The 19,730-nt window shown below is 47.7% G+C and overlaps 1 pseudogene across 1 annotated transcript in view; it reads right to left on the bottom strand.

Annotated features, from left to right (window-relative positions):
* The window catches only part of LOC309569196, a 124,888-nt pseudogene extending 105,980 nt beyond the window's left edge, over positions 1-18,908 (bottom strand). Inside the window, exons 1-2 of the transcript in view lie at positions 18,824-18,908; positions 15,967-16,048 (exon numbers count right to left, since the gene is read on the bottom strand). The product of the transcript in view is annotated as an uncharacterized misc_RNA (transcript). The remainder of the gene's footprint in view (positions 1-15,966; positions 16,049-18,823) is intronic.
* Positions 18,909-19,730: the final 822 nt, after the last annotated feature.

Genomic DNA, 19,730 nt, shown 5'->3' with positions numbered 1-19,730 from the left:
TAATAAATGTGCAAAGACGCTGCACTATCCATCCGATAGAAGCTGCCAGCACTACAATTGACAAATAAAATTGTCCGTAAATCGCATGAAATAAATGTGCAGCGCTCAATCAGTATGCATTCATTCAGTGAGTTGTGCGTGTAACTGGGAAAATCAGTAACATAAAAAATGCATTCATGTCACCGTGAGTGAGTCCATAGTTCATAAAATAATGTGAAAAGTACTGAAAAGCAAAATGTGAAGCTGAAGTGTTCAGATATCCAGAGTTGTCAGTGAGAAAGAACCCAGCACCAAAATAGAAGTCATATGCGCTCACCAGAAAATATGAACTCAGATACCTTATAGTAAATGGGTCAAACAGGCCATGTATTCCTCATAGGAGAAAGTAGTCCGATCCTGAGGGGGTGGTCAATCAAGCTGTATCCATATACTTCTGGGTTGTGATGGCTTTTAGGGATGTGCCGATATATCGAGGGCCGATATGCACTTTCCCCGATTTATCGGAATTGGCTCTGGAGGTTACCGATATTGCTGTATGTAATATTAGTGTATGTAAAATCCTAGCATCCACTTTAATAGTGTTTTATATAATGTCCAGTGTGTGTTTTTGTAATCTAATAGTGTGAAATACCTTCCGTGACCCCCAGCTGTCAGTGGGGGAGGCGAGAAGGACAGCAGAGCGGGAGATGTAACGAAGGTATTTCATACTATTCTAATCCAATATCCGGCACTTCTGTGTACACTGCAGTTGGGAGGGGCTGAGATCCTCCTCCTGACAGCTATGAGAGAAGAAAACAGCAGAGTGGGAGATTAGCGAGAAGAGTCCAGAGCAGCGATGTAATGAAGGTATTTCCCACTATTCTATTACAAAAACACACACTGGACATTATATAAAACACTAATAAAGTGGGTTTAAAGTAGGATTTTAATGACACGAAACTAGGTTCACACGGGATTCCTGGCAGGCAGGGAGGGAAGGGAAGATGGCACATTACAGCCAAAAGACCTACCCCACATGTTCAGTACCAGATTTGTGTCAAAAATTGTCTTTATATTTCAAAACTTTAAATGTACAAAATATCGGTCCATATCGGCCGATACCGATATGCAATGGCTAAAATATCGGTATCGGCAACGAAAAAACGATATTCGTCGATCCCTAATGGCTTTGTCACATAGATCGACTTTTACAGGTCTAACACAGCCGTTTTGCAGCTCTTTCGATGCAAGCCAACAAGATCACTATATTTTTGGAACTGCATTAAATATTTTCATGAAAACAAATATCATTTGACAGAATACACAGTTAAAATAACTCATGCCATCCATCAGTGACCTGATCTTGTAAGTCACGTAAAGAAAAAATGGATTTTTGTAAAATCTTACCGTAAAATCCTTTTCTCTTAAGCTCATTGACAGACGTAGTCCTCGTTGATTAATAACAACTCGGGTTATACTGCCCTCTACAGGAGTAGGACTAGACAGGAAAGAAAACATTCTGGCCACACCTTAGGGGCAGTCCCAGAGGGTATATCCTCTCTCTCTCTGCTACAGCAAATCAGTTATGTCACAAAGCAGTGTTTAGAGAATTTAACCCAACCCAACCCAACTCAAAAACAGAGGGGCGGGTACTACGTCTGTCAATGAGCTTAAGAGAAAAGGATTTTACGGTAAGATTTTACAAAAATCCATTTTTCTCTGTCGCTCATTGACAGACGTAGTCCTCGTTGATTAATAACAACTCGGGACGTCCCAAAGCAGTACCACAAATGAGGGGTGGGAAAATGGAAAACAAAATCCAATCTAGAAGGCCCAACCGGTGCCAACTAGAAGTTTTAAAGGCTCATCAATCAAACGATGAGACTCAACTGAAATTCCAACGGAAAAAAACCCTCGAGGTAGACCACCGGTCTCCTCAAATTGCGGCCTGCAAAACCTTGCGGCCAAATGAGGCATCCGCCGATGCCATCACATCAACTTTATAAAATTTCGTAAAGGTATGTACCGACGACCAGGTGGCCGCCTTGCACACCTGGACCACTGACGCCTGATGGCGGTAGGCCCAGGAAGTACTGAGCGCTCGAGTGGAGTGCGCCTTAACAGGGAACGGAGGATTCCGACCCTTAATAGAATAAGCCTGTACCACCATCTGTCTGATCCATTTGGAGATAGTTGCGGCAGATGCAGGCAACCCCTTTCTGGGGCCATCCGTGATCACAAAAAGTGAATCCGTCTTAAGGAACGTTTCCGTAGCCTTCAGGTCTACCCTGATTGCCCGAACCACATCCAAGGAATGCAACGCATATTCCCGAGGATGATTGGGCTGAGGACACAAGGAAGGTAGCACAATATCTTCATTCAGATGAAAGTCTGAAACCACCTTAGGAAGAAAGGATGGCTTCGGATGAAGAACTACCTTATCCCTATGGACCACTAGATTTGGGGAATGGCATGATAATGCAGCCAGTTCTGACACCCTGCGTGCAGAAGTGATAGCCACCAAGAAGGCCACCTTCTGGGATAATGTAAACAAAGGAATTTCCCTGATATTTTCAAAGGGAGGTTTCTGCAGAACCGACAAAACCAAATTAAGATCCCAGGGTGATAAGGGCGCGCGGACTGGCGGAGCCAAGTGCCGCACCCCCTGGATGAAATTCCGCACCAAGGAATGAGTAGCCAAAGGCTTCTGAAAGAAGATTGCTAATGCTGAAACCTGACCCTTGATGGTGCTCAAGGATAGTTTCTGCTCAACCCCCTTTTGCAGAAAAGCCAAGATTCGGGTCACCGAATAGGTACGTGGGATAAATCCCAAAGATTCACACCACGCAATATAAGTCTTCCATGATGTGCGATAATAGACTTTGCTGGAAGTCGCTTTCCTTGCTTTAATTAGAGTAGGAATAACTGAAGCCGACAACCCTCTGTCCTTCAGTACCTGGGTCTCAATGGCCAGGCCATTAAAACCAGCGACTGTAAAGCACGATGGAAGATCGGTCCTTGAGACCGCAGATCCTCCCTGAGAGGAGGTCTCCAAGGAGCGTTCGCGACTAGCATGTCCAAGTCGGCCTGACGAGGCTAGCCTAGAATTTCCAGGATAACTGGAGTTCCCTCCATCTCTATCCTGCGGAGAAATCTCAGCAGCAACTTGAGAGGGGGGAAGACGTATAGTAGCTGATACTGCCTTTATAGACCGTTCAGCGCATCTGCTGCGTCCGCTAGAGGATCGCGGGCGCGCGTTACCAACCTCCGCGCCTTCCTGTTGAGCCGATATGCCAACAGATCCACCTTCGGGATGCTCTGATGAAGACACAGATGGTGAAATCCTTGGTGATCGACCTAAGTCATCACCCTGATATTGTCTGACTGGATCCGAACCAGGCTGCCCTAGAGCTGCTTGGTCCAGGCAATCCGACAAAGTCTGATCGCTCTCTGTTCCCACACATTTATCAGAAACTTGATTCTTATCAGGAGTGATGATTTCTCCTGGTTGAGCATTAGAGACCGAAGTCACCAGACTAGAGGCTCCTTGGTCTGTTTGCTCAACCGGATCCGATTCCTGTAGGGAACTGAGACTAATCTTTGGAAAAGGTAAAGAAAATGATCTGTTCAGGGAACGGGAACTACCGCTCTCTGTAGCACCTAAATGTTGGAAGGGAAGAATCGCACCGGTAGCAGTGATCGATACTCGATCTTGTGTCCTGATCGTATGATCTCCTGAACCCCTTAGTCCGAGATTCAGGAAGGCTCTAGCTCTGAATGCCGGTGAAGACGTCCCCCCACCCTCAAGCCGGGTGGGGGCGCACCTTCAGGCTGTATTAGCCTTAACTTCAGGTTTGGCTGAGTCAGCCTTTTGTTTGCCCGACCAGCGCCTCTTGAACCCTCCTAGAGGGGCTTTGCCTTTCCCGCTCGCCCCAGCGGAGCGAACAAACCCTTTATGAGCGGCAAAGAAAGGTCCACGCTTGTTACGAGGTCCTTTAGCTTTAGCAGCCTGCGGCAAAAAAGTGCTCTTGCCCCCAGTGACATCCTTAATGATCTCATCTAGGGTTGCCCCAAATAGGCGATTTCCCTGAAAGGGGAGATTCGCCAAGGCTTTTTTGGAACCTAGATCCGCGACCAGCATTTTAACCACAGCACACGTCTGAGGATTACCGCTGACATCGATGCATGCCCTAACAAGGGGGTGGCATCCAGGGCTGCGTCACAGACGAACTGCAGTCCTTGTATAATTTGTTCCATCAAATCAGATGCTGCCTGGGGGATACCTTTCCCCTTTAGGTCATGGCGTACCAATCTTGCCCATTCCGTTAATGTCTGTGAAACTAAACCAATGACAATCACTGGTCTAAAGGCTGACCCTATCAGGGAAAAAATAGTGCGGGACTCCGCTTCCATCTTCCGATCCACCGGATCCTTAAAGGACGGAGCGTCCTCCAATGGGATAACAGTGGCTTTATTCAGTCTGGAAATAGGTGGATCCGCCACTGGTGGTACCGTCCATTTCTTAATGAGGGATTCCTCAAACGGATAGCGTCTAGCAATGCGCTTGGAAACAGTAAAGGTACGTTTTGAATGATCCCATTCCTCTTTAATTTTATTACCAAAATATTTGGGTAAGGGAAAAACCTTCGCTAGTAGGTTTACTAGTACCAAAGGGAATTTCCATCTCGGTTGCCTCTGCCGGTAAAACCTCAAGTCTTAAGGTTTCCCGGACCGCCACAACTAGTGCGTCCACCAATGCTTCTTCTTGTGCTATGGCGGAGGCAGGAACGTCCCCCTCACTGTCTGAGGGAACTTTACCTGAAACAACAGCCCCTGCAGAGGGACCTGCAGCTGCAATGACCATCTCAGAATCTGAAGCATCAGATTAAATAGGGGTAGGCGGGGGTCGCTTTCTTGACCCCCGTCCCTGACAAGCCATCTCCACCCGAGACACCAAAGACTCCAAAACTGCTGTGAATGCATCAATACTCTGTGAACTGGAGGGTCCTGCGGCCACCTTGAGGGGATCAGGTGGGGGTACCTGTGTGGCAGGGTCCATGATTATTCCAGACACTTGTCGGAAAAAAATAATTTGCCAAAAAAAAAAAAAAACTTTTTTTTTTTTTTCTTTAGACCCCCAGCGCACTCAGTGTTACCTGCTTAGGGACCCCTACAGAGAGAGAGAGAGAGAGAGAGAGAGAGAGAGACCCCAAGGCTCACCACTTGATGCTCAGAAGTTTCAATACAACCTGTTCCAGCACTGTCTATTACAGACAGGAAATCTTTGGCTGGCTTTCCCGGGTAAAAGGAGGCGGCTCCGCCCCTTTGCACGCCTTCCGGCGCCTCCCCCTAGCTCCTTGAGGTGTTTGGTCACCTCAAACATGGCCGCCCCCATGCTGGAGACACGAGGCTACGTCGGGTAAAAGGAGGCGGCTCCGCCCCTTTACACGCCTTCCGGCGCCTCCCCATAGCTCCTCGAGGTGTTTGGTCACCTCAAACATGGCCACACCCATGCTGGAGACACGAGGCTACGCCAATATGGCGGCCTCGTGCGATCTGTAAGACAATGGCGGCGGCCTGTGTAGGATAGCGGCGGCTAGCAGCGGCCTGCGGGATGTCTATATTCGGCCTGGCGGCCTGCGGGAGTGTCTCGGCCCCACAACCTTCACCCTGAATGGTGATAAGCCTGGCCGGCGGTATAGGACCCTGGCGGGCCGTATGCGGTCCGTGGGCCATCGGGAGGCAGCCCTCTGTCCTTCTGGAAGTGACCGTTTGCTGGAGGAATGGCGATCTGGACTGCAGTGACTCAGGCATAGGCATCGGCCTGTGTACACCTCTGACAGGTAGGATACCTTTTACTTCAATAGTAATGCCCCTTATAGTACTGCCACTGACTTCAGTCACCCTTACAGTTTTACAATGACCTTAGATAGTCAGCTCCCAAACCAAGCCTCCTGGTTTCTGTTCACAAAAAATCACACTCAAATTGGGGGATCTGTGACCTGTTATAGGATAGAGGGGAGACCCATCCTACCATTCCAGAGAGGGGCCCGCGTTCACCACAAACCCGACAGGGGGGGGAGGGGGAATATTCTACTCACCATACAGGAACCAGGCGGGCGCCCACTCCTGACAGAACCCCTCTCCACCGGGGTGGGGGGGCTGTCGACCAGTACGGACACCGTGACTCTGTTGGTCATTGGCGTTCAGGCGAGACGTTTAACTCGCAGGGTCAGTCCCCATCCAGTGGGACTATGTCGCGGCCGACCCAGCGCGGAGCTATGGCCTGCACGCGCTCGTAGGCTGAACTGGGGTGACCACTGGATCTCAACATCCAGCCCGTCGCCCAGTTACAGCTTGCTTGCTTGAAGATCTCCAGGAAACTGGAGAAAAAAGCGGTCTAAAAAAAAAATCTAAGAAAAAAATCCTGCCAGGACCGAAGATCCCAGCAAGGCATCTAGGTCCTTACTCCTAACTAGACAGAAAAAAAACTGATTTGCTGTAGCAGAGAGAGAGAGAGAATATACCCTCTGGGACTGCCCCTAAGGTGTGGCCAGAATGTTTTCTTTCCTGTCTAGTCTGTAGAGGGCAGTATAACCCGAGTTGTTATTAATCAACGAGGACTACGTCTGTCAATGAGCGACAGAGAAATATTTGTTTGTTTACATTACAGGAAATTATAAGGCTCCGTTCACATGTAGCCGTTTTGGGGGGTTTTTGGGGAGTTTTCCTGCTCTAGGATCAGCTCCCAAAACGCCCAACAAGACAAATCCTATTCATTTCAATGGCCCCTGTTCACATCTGAGCGTTTTGACACTGTGAGCAAAACGCCCAACGCCCAACGCTCAAAAAAGTACATGAGCTTCTTTTTGGGCAGATTACAGGCGTTTTCCATTGGTCTCTATTCAATCTAAAAACGCCTGCACAAAAATCGCTGTAAAAATCGCGGTAGAAACGCGCGAAAACGCCCATGCGATCCGATTCCAGTGCGAACACAAAATGTTTGTATGGCTAAAATCACATTGCACAGACATCACATGTGATCTGCACAGCAATGTGGAGTGTGCATCGTACTAGTGTGAATCGATACTCAGTTTTGTTACAAGCAGTGTCAGAAGTGCAACTCCACAGAGGGGTGGGTGCTGTGTACGTCAATGAACATCAGAGAAATTGATTTTACGGTAAGTCAAAAATCAAATTTCTCTTTCGTTCATTGACGGACACAGCTCCTGATTTTCTTAACCATTGGGATGTCCCCAGGCAGTGTTAAACATGAGGGGTGGGAACAGCGCAAAAGAAATTCCCAAAGGGAACTATAGCCGACCAGGTAAACAGGAGCTCATCTGAGAAAAAAAAATACACCCTCAAAGAGGACCAGGTTCTCTAAACAGCAGCCTGCAAAACCTGGCGGCCAAAGGATGCATCTGCACATGCCAACACATCTACTTTATAGAACTTTTTGAAAGTTTGCACCGATGACCAAGTGGCCACCTTGCAAACTTGCATCACTGATGTCTGATGACGGAAGGCCCAGGAGGCACTGAGCGCCCTACTAGAGTGCGCCTTAACGGTAAGGAGGATGTTTTGGCCTGGGACACAGGGAAGGCAACACAATGTCTTCCTTCAAATGAAAATCAGAGACAACCTGAGGAAGGAACGACAGACAGGGGCGAAGAACCACCTTATCACTGTGAACCACCAAATAAGGTGAACAACAGGATAACGGCAGAGGAGGCGCAAACACCTAGTGCATTACCCGTGGTCAATGTAGCAAATATTTAATAAAAAATGCCAAATGCATACTCACAGACGTAAAGATAAAAACATGTTACAAGAATCCACCATGTGTGAACTGGAACAAGTCCTTCAGTCAGGACCGCTAACGCGTTTCGGGGGTCAGGCCCCCTTCCTCAGAGCTCAACCCCCGAAACGCGTTAGCGGTCCTGACTGAAGGACTTGTTCCAGTTCACACATGGTGGATTCTTGTAACATGTTTTTATCTTTACGTCTGTGAGTATGCATTTGGCATTTTTTATTAAATATTTGCTACATTGACCACGGGTAATGCACTAGGTGTTTGTGCCTCCTCTTCCTTTCTTTTCTATGTACCCGTATTGGAGTTCCCTGCCTGAGGAGAGCAGCACGCCAGTCTTCCCATTCGGAGTGAGCGCTGGGCTGAATTTTTTGTAACAGGATAACGGCGCTTATTTCCGACACCCTGCTTGCAGAGGTGAAAGCCACCAAAAAGGCCACATTCTGGGACAGTGTAAGTAGGGGAATCTCCAAAAGATTCTCAAAAGGAAGCTTCTGGAGGACTGAGCGCACAAAATTAAGGGCCCCAAGGAGGCAACAGAGACCGCACTGGAGGGGTCAAGTGCCTAACTCCCTGAAGAAAAGTACGTACCAGAGAGTATGTGGCCAAGGACAATTGAAAGAAGAATGCTATGGCTGACACCTGACCCTTAATAGTACTCAAGGCAAGTTTCTGCTCAACCCCCCATTGAAGGAAGGTCAAGATCCGAGCCCCAGAAAAAGAGCGAGGATGAACCCCATGAGACACACACCACGCAATGTGGGTCTTCCCCAGTACGATGATAGATCTTCCTAGAAGTAGATTTCCTAGCTCCTAACAGAGTTGGAATCACTGACTCAGACAAGCCTCTATCCATCAGCACCTGGCGATTAACCACCAAGCAGTCAAAGCCAGCGACTGTAAAATAGGATGGAAGATTGGTCCTTGGGACAGCAGATCCTCCCTGAAAGGAAGCTTCCAAGGAACGTCGGAGATCAGCCATACCAGATTGTCGTACCAAGCCTGGCAAGGCCAGTTTGGGGCCACTAAGATGACCGGAATCCCTTTAGCCTCGATCCTGCATAGAAGTCTTAGCAGAAGCTTGAGAAGAGGGAAGGCGTAAATTAGATGATACTGACCCCACAAGTCCACCAGCGCATATGTGGCATCTGCCAGAGGATCCCATGACCGAGCCACAACCCCTGCACATTTCTGTTGAGCCGGGACCACAACAGATCCACCTCGGGGATGTCCCACCGGAGACGCAACTGATGAAACACCCATGGATGAAGGGACCACTCCCCTTGGGCCAATGCCTGCCGAATGAGGTAATCCCCCTGCTAGTTTTCCACCCCGGGAATGTGTACAGCAGAGGGGGCTGGAACGAACCGTTCTGCCCACCTTAGAATGCAGGCTACCTCCAGAACCACCAGGACACTTCTTGTGCCCTGCTGGTGATTTACATATGCCACGGCCATGGCATTGTCCGACTGAATGCGTACTGGACATTCCTGAAGATGATCTGTGGAATGTTCAAGGCACAGTCTGATCACTTAGAGTTCCAAGACATTGATTAGTAGTCTGGACTCTTCCAGTGTCCAGATCCCCTGAGCATAATTTTTGCAGAGGACGCCTCCCCACCCGGACAGGCTGGCATTGGTGGTGACCATTGTCCAATACAATGGGGGGGGGGGGGGGATTTGCCCAGCCGAAGCACTGAAGAATGAAGCCACCATATTAGGGACTCTTTTGTTCCCCTGCTCAGCTGGATCGGATTGTCCAGAGACCACTGCGGATTCTTGTCCCATATACCCAGAATCTCCCTTGCAGGGACCTCGTATGGAACTGTAAACGAAACGGCCTCGAAGGTAGACACCATCAGGCCCAGCACCCGCATGGAAGTCTGGAGGGATGACCATCTGCTGGACAGCAGGAGACGAATTGCAGCTTGCAGTTTCTGGAGTTTGTCCAGAGGAAGGAGCACTCTGGCTAAGGCTGAGTCCAGAATCAGACCCAGATAGTCCAGCTTTGTGGACAGAACCAGACTTCTGAAAATTTAGAATCCAGTCAAACTCCCTCAAGCTCCTATGGCGATTTCCAGGTTTTCCACCAGAGCAGTAGGAGACTCTGCTCGCAGAAGAAGGTCATCCAAGTAGCCCAGTACCGCGATCCCTCTTTGCTAGCACCGGGGCCAACACTTTCCTAAAGACCCGAGGAGCAGGGGACAAACTGATAATGTTCCTCTCCCACGGCAAAGCGGAGGAAGGGCTGGAGACTGACACATATTGGAATGTGAAGGTAAGCGTCCTTGATGTCGAGGGAGGCAAGAAAATCCCCCCTGATGCAGGGAAGCCACCACCGTGCGAATAGACTCCATTCTGAACTTCTGCACCCGCAAAAAGCAGTTCAGTGTCTTGCGGTCCAGAATTGGACACACCTTGCCTTCCTTCCTGGGGACTGTAAACAGGTTTGAGCAAAACCCCAGAAAAAACTCTGAAGTTGGAACCGGGACCATCGCTCTTTAAAGTAAAAGGTCTTGCACCACCCCAAAAAGAGCCTGTGAGTGAACCGAGGACAGTCGCACGTTGGAAGGAAGAACCTTACCGGAGGGTAAGAACGAAACTCGCTCTTGTAGCCAGACAGAATGACCTCTGATCCCTGGTCAGTCGACCCTGAGGGCGAAAAAAAATGTATGAGCCGAGAACAACGGCCCACGTCTACGGCGACGGTCCTTCCCCTTAATAGCCTGGGGAAGAAAGATACTCTTCCCCTCTGTGAGGCCTTTAATGATGTCATCCAGGGTAGTACCAAACAGGCGATCTCCTTGAAAAGGAAGCTCAGTCAAGACCTTTTTAGAAGTCTGGTCTGCAGACCAGCATTTGAGCCAAAAGACACACCGCCGAAGGACCACTGCCAAAACAGAGAGCCGAGCCACCTGGGGAGCCGCATCCAAAGAGGCATCACAGATAAACTGCAGCCCCTGGACCAGCTGGTCCGCCAGCTCAGCAAAGTCAGGGGGGAGCTACTCCCCCTCCAGGTCACGGCACAAAAAGCCTAGCCCATTCGGCCAGAGTCTGCGACACCAGGGCAATGGTGAATATCGGCCTCTGTGCCGAACTAGCCAGGGTGTACATATTGCGGACCACAGCCTTCACCTTCCTGTCAGCCAAGTCCTTAAAGGCCGGGGACTCCTCAACAAGAATCTTGGTTGCCTTGTTTAATCTGGAAATCGGAGGGTCTTAAGTAGGGCTCCTCATAGAGGTATTGCCTAGAAAATCGCTTAGGGACCCCAAGGGGACACTTTGATCGTCTCCACTCTTTAGTGACAATTCTGTCAAAATAGGAGGGGAAAGGGAACACCTTTTCCGTTCTAGATGGATTGCGACTGCCAAAGGGAACCTGCGCTTCCGTTGCAGCTGAGCCCTCCATCTTTAAGGTCTTAGGCACAGCTACAATCAGTGTGTCTACCAGCGCCTTTTTGTATGCAGTTGCAGAAGAGGAGGAATCCTCCTCACTATCTGAGGATTCAGGGCGCGTGGTCGCAGACCCAGCAGGGTGACCCATGTCCACGGCGGCCGAATCAAATTCAGGATCTGCCACCTCCACCCGGGACACAAATTACTCTAGCACCGCCGCCAGTGCATCAATGGATGGATGGGACCCAGAGGGCCCCGCAGCCTCAGAGAGGGGATCAGGTGGGGAGATGTGCTCCAAAGACTCCATGAGTCACCAGGGGGACCCCACCGCTCTGGTAGCCCATCTGGTTGCCAGTCAGAGAGCACCAATTGATCCTCAGCAGAGAGGGTGATGACTCCACCAGACTCACCACCCCACAGAAACCAGGCACCGCAGCCACCAGGAGAATCTGCACTGCACGAGAAGCAATCAGGAAATGAAAGGATCCAGGAGTCAGCACCCGGGCATGAGTAGGGGCTTCCACCGTCGAAAACGCCACCCAGAGGGCTCCGCAGACATGGCAGCTGCTGTTTTCTATGGCAAACCACTGCAAAATGGCCACCGGACTACACAAACATAGACGCTGTGCATTGGCAGCACAAGGCTACAACAAAATGGCGGCCCCGCGCAGCACCACAAGGCTCCAAGGAGGAATCACAGGAGGAGGAAGGACAGGCCTAGGCAGGACACCCCACCAGGTACAGCCCCCCTCCCCCGCAAAGCTGATCGCCAAGTCGCCAGCAGTGCACCCCCCTGCCCTCACCCCAGGAGGTGGACTAGACCAGTGGTCCTCAACCCCGGTCCTCAGGGCCCACTAACAGGCCAGGTTTGCAAGATAACTGAAATACATCCCAGGTGATATAATTTGCTGCTCAGTGATTGCAGTACTCTAGTCTGCATCTCCCCAAGGTAATACTTAAAATCTGGCCTGTTAGTGGGCCCTGAGGACCAGAGTTGAGGACCACTGGACTAGACCACCCACACAGCCTCAGCACAAGTAGTAGGGGTAGGATGGGGGGACAGATGGGGGGGTGCCTGACTGGAAGGAGGGGAACCCGGGGGTCCGACCATCCCATGGGACCCACGTCCACCCCAAAACCCTCCAGAGGGGGTGGGGGGGACAGCTACTCACCAAACCAGACAGAACCCCTCGCCATCAAAATGTGGGGGATGTCGGCCAGGAGGAATGCTGTGACTCGGGCCGAGACCCGGTCGTATGCAACCTCTTGAGCCGTTTAACTCGCAGGCCAGACCTCATCTGGTGGGGCTATGTTGCAACCGACCTAGCGTGAAGCTGAGGTCTGTGCGCACTCACTGGCCAGACTGGGGTGACCACTGGATCTAGATTATTCAGCCCGTCGCCCAGTCCAGCAGTTGATTGTAGATCTCACAGGAAAAAATCTGGAGAAAAAATCTAAACTAAAAAGAAAAATTGCCAGGACCAGAGATCCCAGCAAGGAACTAGGTCCTTACTCCTAACTAGGCAGAAAAAAAAATCTGAGTACCTATAGCAGAGAGAGGGAGTAGACCCCCTGAGACTGCCCATAGGCATAGCCAGACTTTTTGCCTGCCTAGTGTCCTACTCCTGTAGGGGGCAGAATAACCTAATGGTTAAGAAGATCAGGCGCTGGGTCCATCAATAAATGAAAGAGAAAGGAAAGGGTTTGGGTTTAGAAAAGCTTTAACCTGCTATGTAGTTTACCATTGTCTCCTGATCTCAGAAGAAAACATGTAGGGCTCTTTCAGACAGGAAAACAGATGGTTGAGCAGCGGCTCGGCAGCCCACCTGAACTGTGATAATACAGCCAGACAGGGCTATACAAATGCCACGGGTGTGATGCATAGCGTCGCAGCTGCAACATTTTTTAACTCGAATGCAGAGTTTGACAGACAGCACCACCTATCAGACACACCCAATGAGTTTAATGAGGCTACAACACAACTGCGAGCCAAATGCTGAGCTTGCAGTTGTGGCGCAATCCCGCAATATAAATTTGCTGTTCAGCAATTTGAAAAGTAAAAAAAAAAACAAAAAAAAAACAACACAAGCATTCAGGAGGCCGCAGTAACACCTCCCTGCCAGCCAGCCACTGCTTTACTGCTCTCTAAAAGCACAATCTTCTGCGGATCGCTTTTCAGAGAGCAGTAAGAAGCACCACAGGTCTGAAGGAAGCTGTGGTATTTATTTTAGATCAGCCCTCAAATTTTCAACTCGCCTGCTCGCATTTTGCGAGTGGAAAATGATTGCAGGCAAAGACGAGAGAGGAGAGGAAGAGGAAAGGTGGCCGGATAATCAGAGCGGGGATCGCTGCACTGTAACCTCTTCATTTGAAATGCCGGGCGCTCAGCTTCACACGTAGTCCCGCCTCCTGGCTCGGCTCCTTTGATAAACAGAACACTGCCGGTACGTGTGACGTCTATCATAGGAGCGGAGCCAGGAGGCGGAACGTGTGAAGCTGAGCGCCCGGCAATTCAAATGAAAGAGGTTACAGTGCAGCGATCCCCGCTCTGATTATCCGGCCACCTTTCCTCTTCCTCTCTCTTCTCCTGCACAGGTGAGGCTGCAATCCATATTTATGGTCACATGGTTGGGGGGGTCTAATATAGGATTACAAGGCTCAGCATGTCTTATTTATGGTCATATGGTGGGGGGGCATCTCCTATAGGACTACTAGGCTCAGCATTCCATATTTATTTGCACATGCCTAAGGGGGGCAGGGGGGGGGGGTCTCATATAAGACTACAAGGCACAGCATGTCCTATTTATGGTCACATGATATGGGGGGGGGCATCTCCTATAGGACTACAAGGCTCAGCATTCCATATTTCTAGTCACATGGCTAAGGGGGGGTCTCATATAGGACTACAAGGCACAGCATGTCTTATGGTCACATGATGGGGGGGGGGGTCTCATATAGGACTACATGCCTCAGCATTCCATATTTCTAGTCACATGGCTAAGGGGGGGGGGTCTCATATAGGACTACAAGGCACAGCATGTCTTATGGTCACATGATGGGGGGGGGGGTCTCATATAGGACTACATGCCTCAGCATTCCATATTTCTAGTCACATGGCTAAGGGGGGGGTCTCATATAGGACTACAAGGCACAGCATGTCTTATGGTCACATGATGGGGGGGGGGTCTCATATAGGACTACAAGGCACAGCATGTCTTATGGTCACATGATGGGGGGGTTTCATATAGGACTACAAGGCACAGCATGTCTTATTTATGGTCACATGATGGGGGGGGGGGGCGTCTCCTATAGGTGGGGGAACTGGTGGCGAGTAACCCTTAAGGCCTGGCTAGTAGCTCAGGACTTGAAATTTTGAGCCCTGTTTTATGTTTGTCATTTTTGATAATTATATTAAAAAAAAGATTGAAACCTTACATACAGAACAAGAAGCATTTCTTATCTACCTATTGTTGAAAAACAGGGACCTTTCCAGAGAAAAAAAGCAGTGATTGCTTGAAATGTAATCACAGTTCATTAATAGGACAAGAAAAGATATAAGAGGAGTAAGAAATTATTACAGTAAGTGAATAATTATTCTGTGTTCGAATACTGTATAACAAATAATATAAAGGGTGGGGTTATGCTGATTCAGAGGGCTGTGACAGTTGATGACCAAAATGCACTGTTCTGCAATTCAAAGTGTGGCCACAAGGTGGCAAACAATGCAGGCATCTGGGGATTGATTTGCTGTGAAGATTTTTTCTTTTTTTTTTGTCATCAAACTTATACTTGTTTGATTCCCACACTAATTATTGCATTTCCCTTAACCCACCATGTGCCCAAAAATATATATATATATATATATATATTTTTTTTGCACAAAGGATTTCAGACTGCTGACTGGAAAGTGGATGCAGAGAATAGTAGTAAGTAAAAGCACAATCCAGCAATTTTTCCAGGGTCTTTTGACTGAGGGCTTTAGTGGCACAAGTGCTACTGTTTATGACAATGGAGAAAAAATGAGTCTCATATTGACAGTTCTTAACACAGAAGGGGTCAAACCTGTAAGCAAAAGAAAAAAAAAAAAACAAACAAAAAAACAAAAAACAAAAAAGTTGAATCATAATAAACCCAATTGCACCAACCCTTCTCATTTCCTATGTACCCTCTCTAATTTTATGTTTTAATACAGGACTTACATAGCCCCAACAGTTTGTGCAGTTATTTACAATATAATGGAGGCAGTCCAATTACAATATATTTTAACACAGAATGAATAGGAGGGCCCTGCTCATGGAGCTTACAATCTAAAAAGTGCACCCCGTCTTTACAAAGCACCCCACTTATATGGCAATTTGTGCTATACAATGGTCCTGCTGCTAAAAAAAAAAAAAAAAATAGCATTTAAAAAGCACAGCGGTATGCTTCAGAAATGTGCATTACACTCTGCTTGTGTGGGGACTCCAAATCAAACAGAGCATCATTCCAATGAATGGGGGGGGGGGGGGAATCCAGAAGGAGGAGAGTCCACCGATGTCACATGATCAACCTCTCACCCAGTAAGTGTTATGCAAAGGGAACTGAAGATGACTTCACTTTGGTGGCAGGTGCAGTGTGGACTAAAGAGTCATTGCCATTTCCAGCAGAGAAGAGGCATCTACTCTCATTATAAAAAGATCCCAAAGTATTGAAACCTCCTTTATCTAGACCCCTACTGCCTAACTTGGAAGTCTCACGGTACTTACAGTATTAGGTGGCTTTCCCTGTCTTAGTGCTTACCTGGCTGGCACAGTAGAGGTATTCCTGGACTTCTCATGAGGTTCTACAGCCGGGGTGTCTCCAACTTTTTGACCTTCTTGGGCTACATTGGAAGAAGAGAAATTGTCTTGGGCCACACACAAAATACACCAATACTAAGGAAAGCTGATGAGCAGTTCCTCTTGTGCCTTTCAGCGGGTAGGTGCGGAGGCCAGGCTCATTCACCATAATAAACACGTCACCTATTTGCAGCTCTCAACATAGCCAGCAATTACCTGTGGTGATTGCCGTTGGACTCTAAATTCATCTAACAGTGATCACCACAGGTAAATCACTGGCTGTTTAGGGAGCAACGAATAGGCGTGACTGCCGTTGACCTGTCGTTATAGAGAACGGGCTGTCAGCTGTACCTACCTGCAGCTACAACTCACATCGGACCCAATCATTGGTGTGAATCTAGCCTATAGAATTAAGATCATTTAGGTAGGTGGTCCTCAACTCCGGTCCTCAGGGCCCACTAACAGGCCAGATTTTAAGTATTACCTTGGGGAGATGCAGACTAGAGTACTGCAATCACTGAGCAGCAAATGATATCACCTGGGATGGATTTCAGTTATCTTGCAAACCTGGCCTGTTAGTGGGCCCTGAGGACCAGGGTTGAGGACCACTGATTTAGGTCATCTGGGAGTATCAGAGGGGCAGTTTCTGCAGAGTACTGTGGACAAAGCCAGGCTGTAAGGGGCTAAGAAGGTTATCAGTGAGGAAACAGCTCTAATTGTTGCCAAGGCATTCTAGAAGGTAAACAGGAGGAAGAAAATGGGTCTTATGTTGATTAAAGAGGAAGTAAACCCTCCTCAGGAAGTTGTACCTATAGGTAAGCCTATGATAAGGCTTACCTATAGGTACTGTAAATATCTCCTAAACATGTACGGTTTAGGAGATATTTACCTTTAATGCAGCCAGTGACGTCACTGGCGCATGCGCTCTGAAGGAACGGCTGATCGTGCCGTTCCTTCAGAGCCCCGTGCCGTGACCGTCGGCTCCCGTGCGCGTGCGCGGGAGTGACGTCACCGCGGCTCCGGCCAATCAGATGGCCGGATGCCGCGATCCCGGAAGACGGGCGACTGAACATGTCGCTCGTCATACAGGTAAGAGAGCGGCACGGCGGGGGCTCGTTCTAAGGTAAGTATTTCATAATGAGCTAGTATGCGATGCATACTAGCTCATTATGTCTTTCTCTTGCAGGTTGTAAGAAAAAAAAAATTTTTTTGAACGAGTGTACAACCTCTTTAAGTTGGCTGGATCCACAGAGGGCTTAATAAGTAGAGTTGACCAGCACGTTTCAGAGGGAAGGGGAATATGCCAGGATAAATTAGGATGTAAGAGTGAAATCTAGAGCAAGACCAGAGTTGTGTTGGAATGGGGCCCAGGTAGTAAGGTGGGCGTCAGAGAAAAGTTCAACAACTTCCTCTGTAGTGACAGGGTCAAGAAGAGTATTGAATATTAATAATTGGGGAAGATAACTGGACAGTGGGACATCTCATCCCATATTGATCTTGTTTCCAAAAAAAACTGATACGAGTTAGGCAGGCCATGCATTAATCTTTTTTTTTTCATTAAAAAAAAATCGAATCCCACATTCGATGCAGATGGGGGATTCACTTCCGTCGAGCTATTGTATTTTACAGCCAGTGGCAATGGTCATTTGGGAAAAAGCCGATAAGCTGGTTGTTCACAAATCAATTAATAGATTGACATGTGTACTACCAGATGGCCCATACATCAAAATTCAGGCCACTACCTGCTGAACTGACTAAATTTCAATCCATGTATTGCCAGTTTTCGTGGACTATGGGGGAATAAGTATAAAAAAGTGTGTATGACAAATGGATGAAAAGGTGTAAATGAGTGATGAAATTCGTTTTGGAAGCACAGAGGGTGAAATTTTATTTTAGGTGGGCAACTTTACACAAGGCAAAGTTTTGCAGGGACGTCCTTTTTTTGCCACACTTGCTCAAAAGCGAGGCTGTCTTTTTTGGGTGGTAGGGCCTAATTCTGCATTAAGTGATGGAAGCAAATATGTCGAGAGAGAGGAAGGCGACAGATGTGAAATTTTGTAGTAGAGGTAGATAGATGCAGAAAAAAGTAAGGGTTGAAGTAGCAAAAGGTATCTAACAGGTACAGTGGGGAAAATAATTATTTGATCCCCTGCAGATTTTGTAGGTTTGCCCACTTACAAACAAATAAAAGGTCTATAAGTTTTATCATAAGTGTATTTAAAATAATAAAGACAGAATATCAATCAAAAATCCAAAAAAACACATGATACAAATGGAGTCATAGTACTTGGTGGAGAAACCCTTGTTGGCAAGCACAAAGGCAAGCCGTTTCATGTGGTTGGTTTACCAGTTTTGCACACATCTCAGGAGGTATTTTGGTCCACTCTTTCTTACAGATCTTCTCTAAATCCTAAAGGTTTCATGTCGCTTGACAACTTGAAATTTCAGCTCAAGTATGGTCTTATCTGACCACAGCATTTTCTCCAAATCCTCAGACTCATTTAGATATTCATTAACAAGCTTCAGATGGGCCTGTACATGTGCCTTCATGAGGAGAGGGACCTTGTGGGCCCTGCAGGATTTCAATCCATGGCGGCATTTTGTGTTACCAATGGTTTGTTTGGTGACTGTGGTCCCAACTGCCTTGAGATCATTCCCAAGCTCCTCCTGTGTAGTTCTGAGCTGATCCCTCACTTTTCTCATGATCTTTACCCCATGCGGCAAAATCTTGCATGCAACTCCAGACCGAGGACGATTAATGATTATCTTGCATTTTTTCTATTTGTGAATAATCACTCCAACAGTTGTCTCCTTCTCACCAAGCTTCTTCCTGATGGTCTTGTGGCCAATTCCAGCCTTGTCCAGGTCTATAATCTTGTCCCTGATGTCTTTGGTCTTGTCCATGATGGTGAGGTATGAATGGAAGAAAGATTTTTTGGACAGGTGCGTTTTATACACAAGTTGTCTTTAGGAGCATCTTCTTAAATTTACAGGACTAATCTGGATACTGTATGTGCTCATGTGGTACACAGTCTGTGGGAGCCAGAAATATTGTTGGTTGGTAAGGGAAATACTTTTTTTACTTACTAAACTTCAACTCAATTTATAAGATTTGTATCATGTGTTTTTTCTGGATTTTTGATTGAAATTCTGTCGCCATCATTTAAAATACACATATGACAAAAATTATAGTCCCTTCTTTTCTTTGTAAACTTACAAGATCTGCAGGGGATCAACTTTTTCCTACTGTAACTGTTTTCTGGTTGAAGACAGGGTGAGCATAAAATGAATAAAGTTGTTTTTTTTAAAGAGAAAAAAGGGGTGTTGGAGAGGGTTCAAGAGACCGGAGAATAAAGCCGGCCATAAATGGATTGAAAATCAGCCGGTGCAGCAGAGAACAGATACATTTTGATCCATGTATAGGCAGAAAGGTTGTGCAACCACCCTGTTGGATTTTAGCTGCTCGATCAGCACCGCAGGCTATAGCCAACAGTGCTGACCAGTGTTTTCTGATGGCAGGAAAGATTCCCCGCTTTCAGAATACATAAGCTCAGCGGGGTGGATTCCGCCATCCACATCTTGTTGAAAGCAAAAAAAAAAAAAAAAAAAAAAAAAAAAACCATGACTCAGTTATGGGCTGCTTATGTTAACCACTTGCAGACTGCCTAACGACGATTTACGTCGGCAGTCAGCCCCTCACAGGCAAAGTGATGTAGGTCTACGTCG

The sequence above is a fragment of the Pelophylax lessonae genome, assembly GCF_965119305.1.
Source record: "Pelophylax lessonae genome assembly, chromosome: 13".
In the NCBI taxonomy this organism is placed as follows: Eukaryota; Metazoa; Chordata; class Amphibia; order Anura; family Ranidae; genus Pelophylax; species Pelophylax lessonae.
The sequence above is the reverse complement of the archived record's forward strand: the minus strand, read 5'-3'. Positions and strand labels throughout refer to the sequence as shown.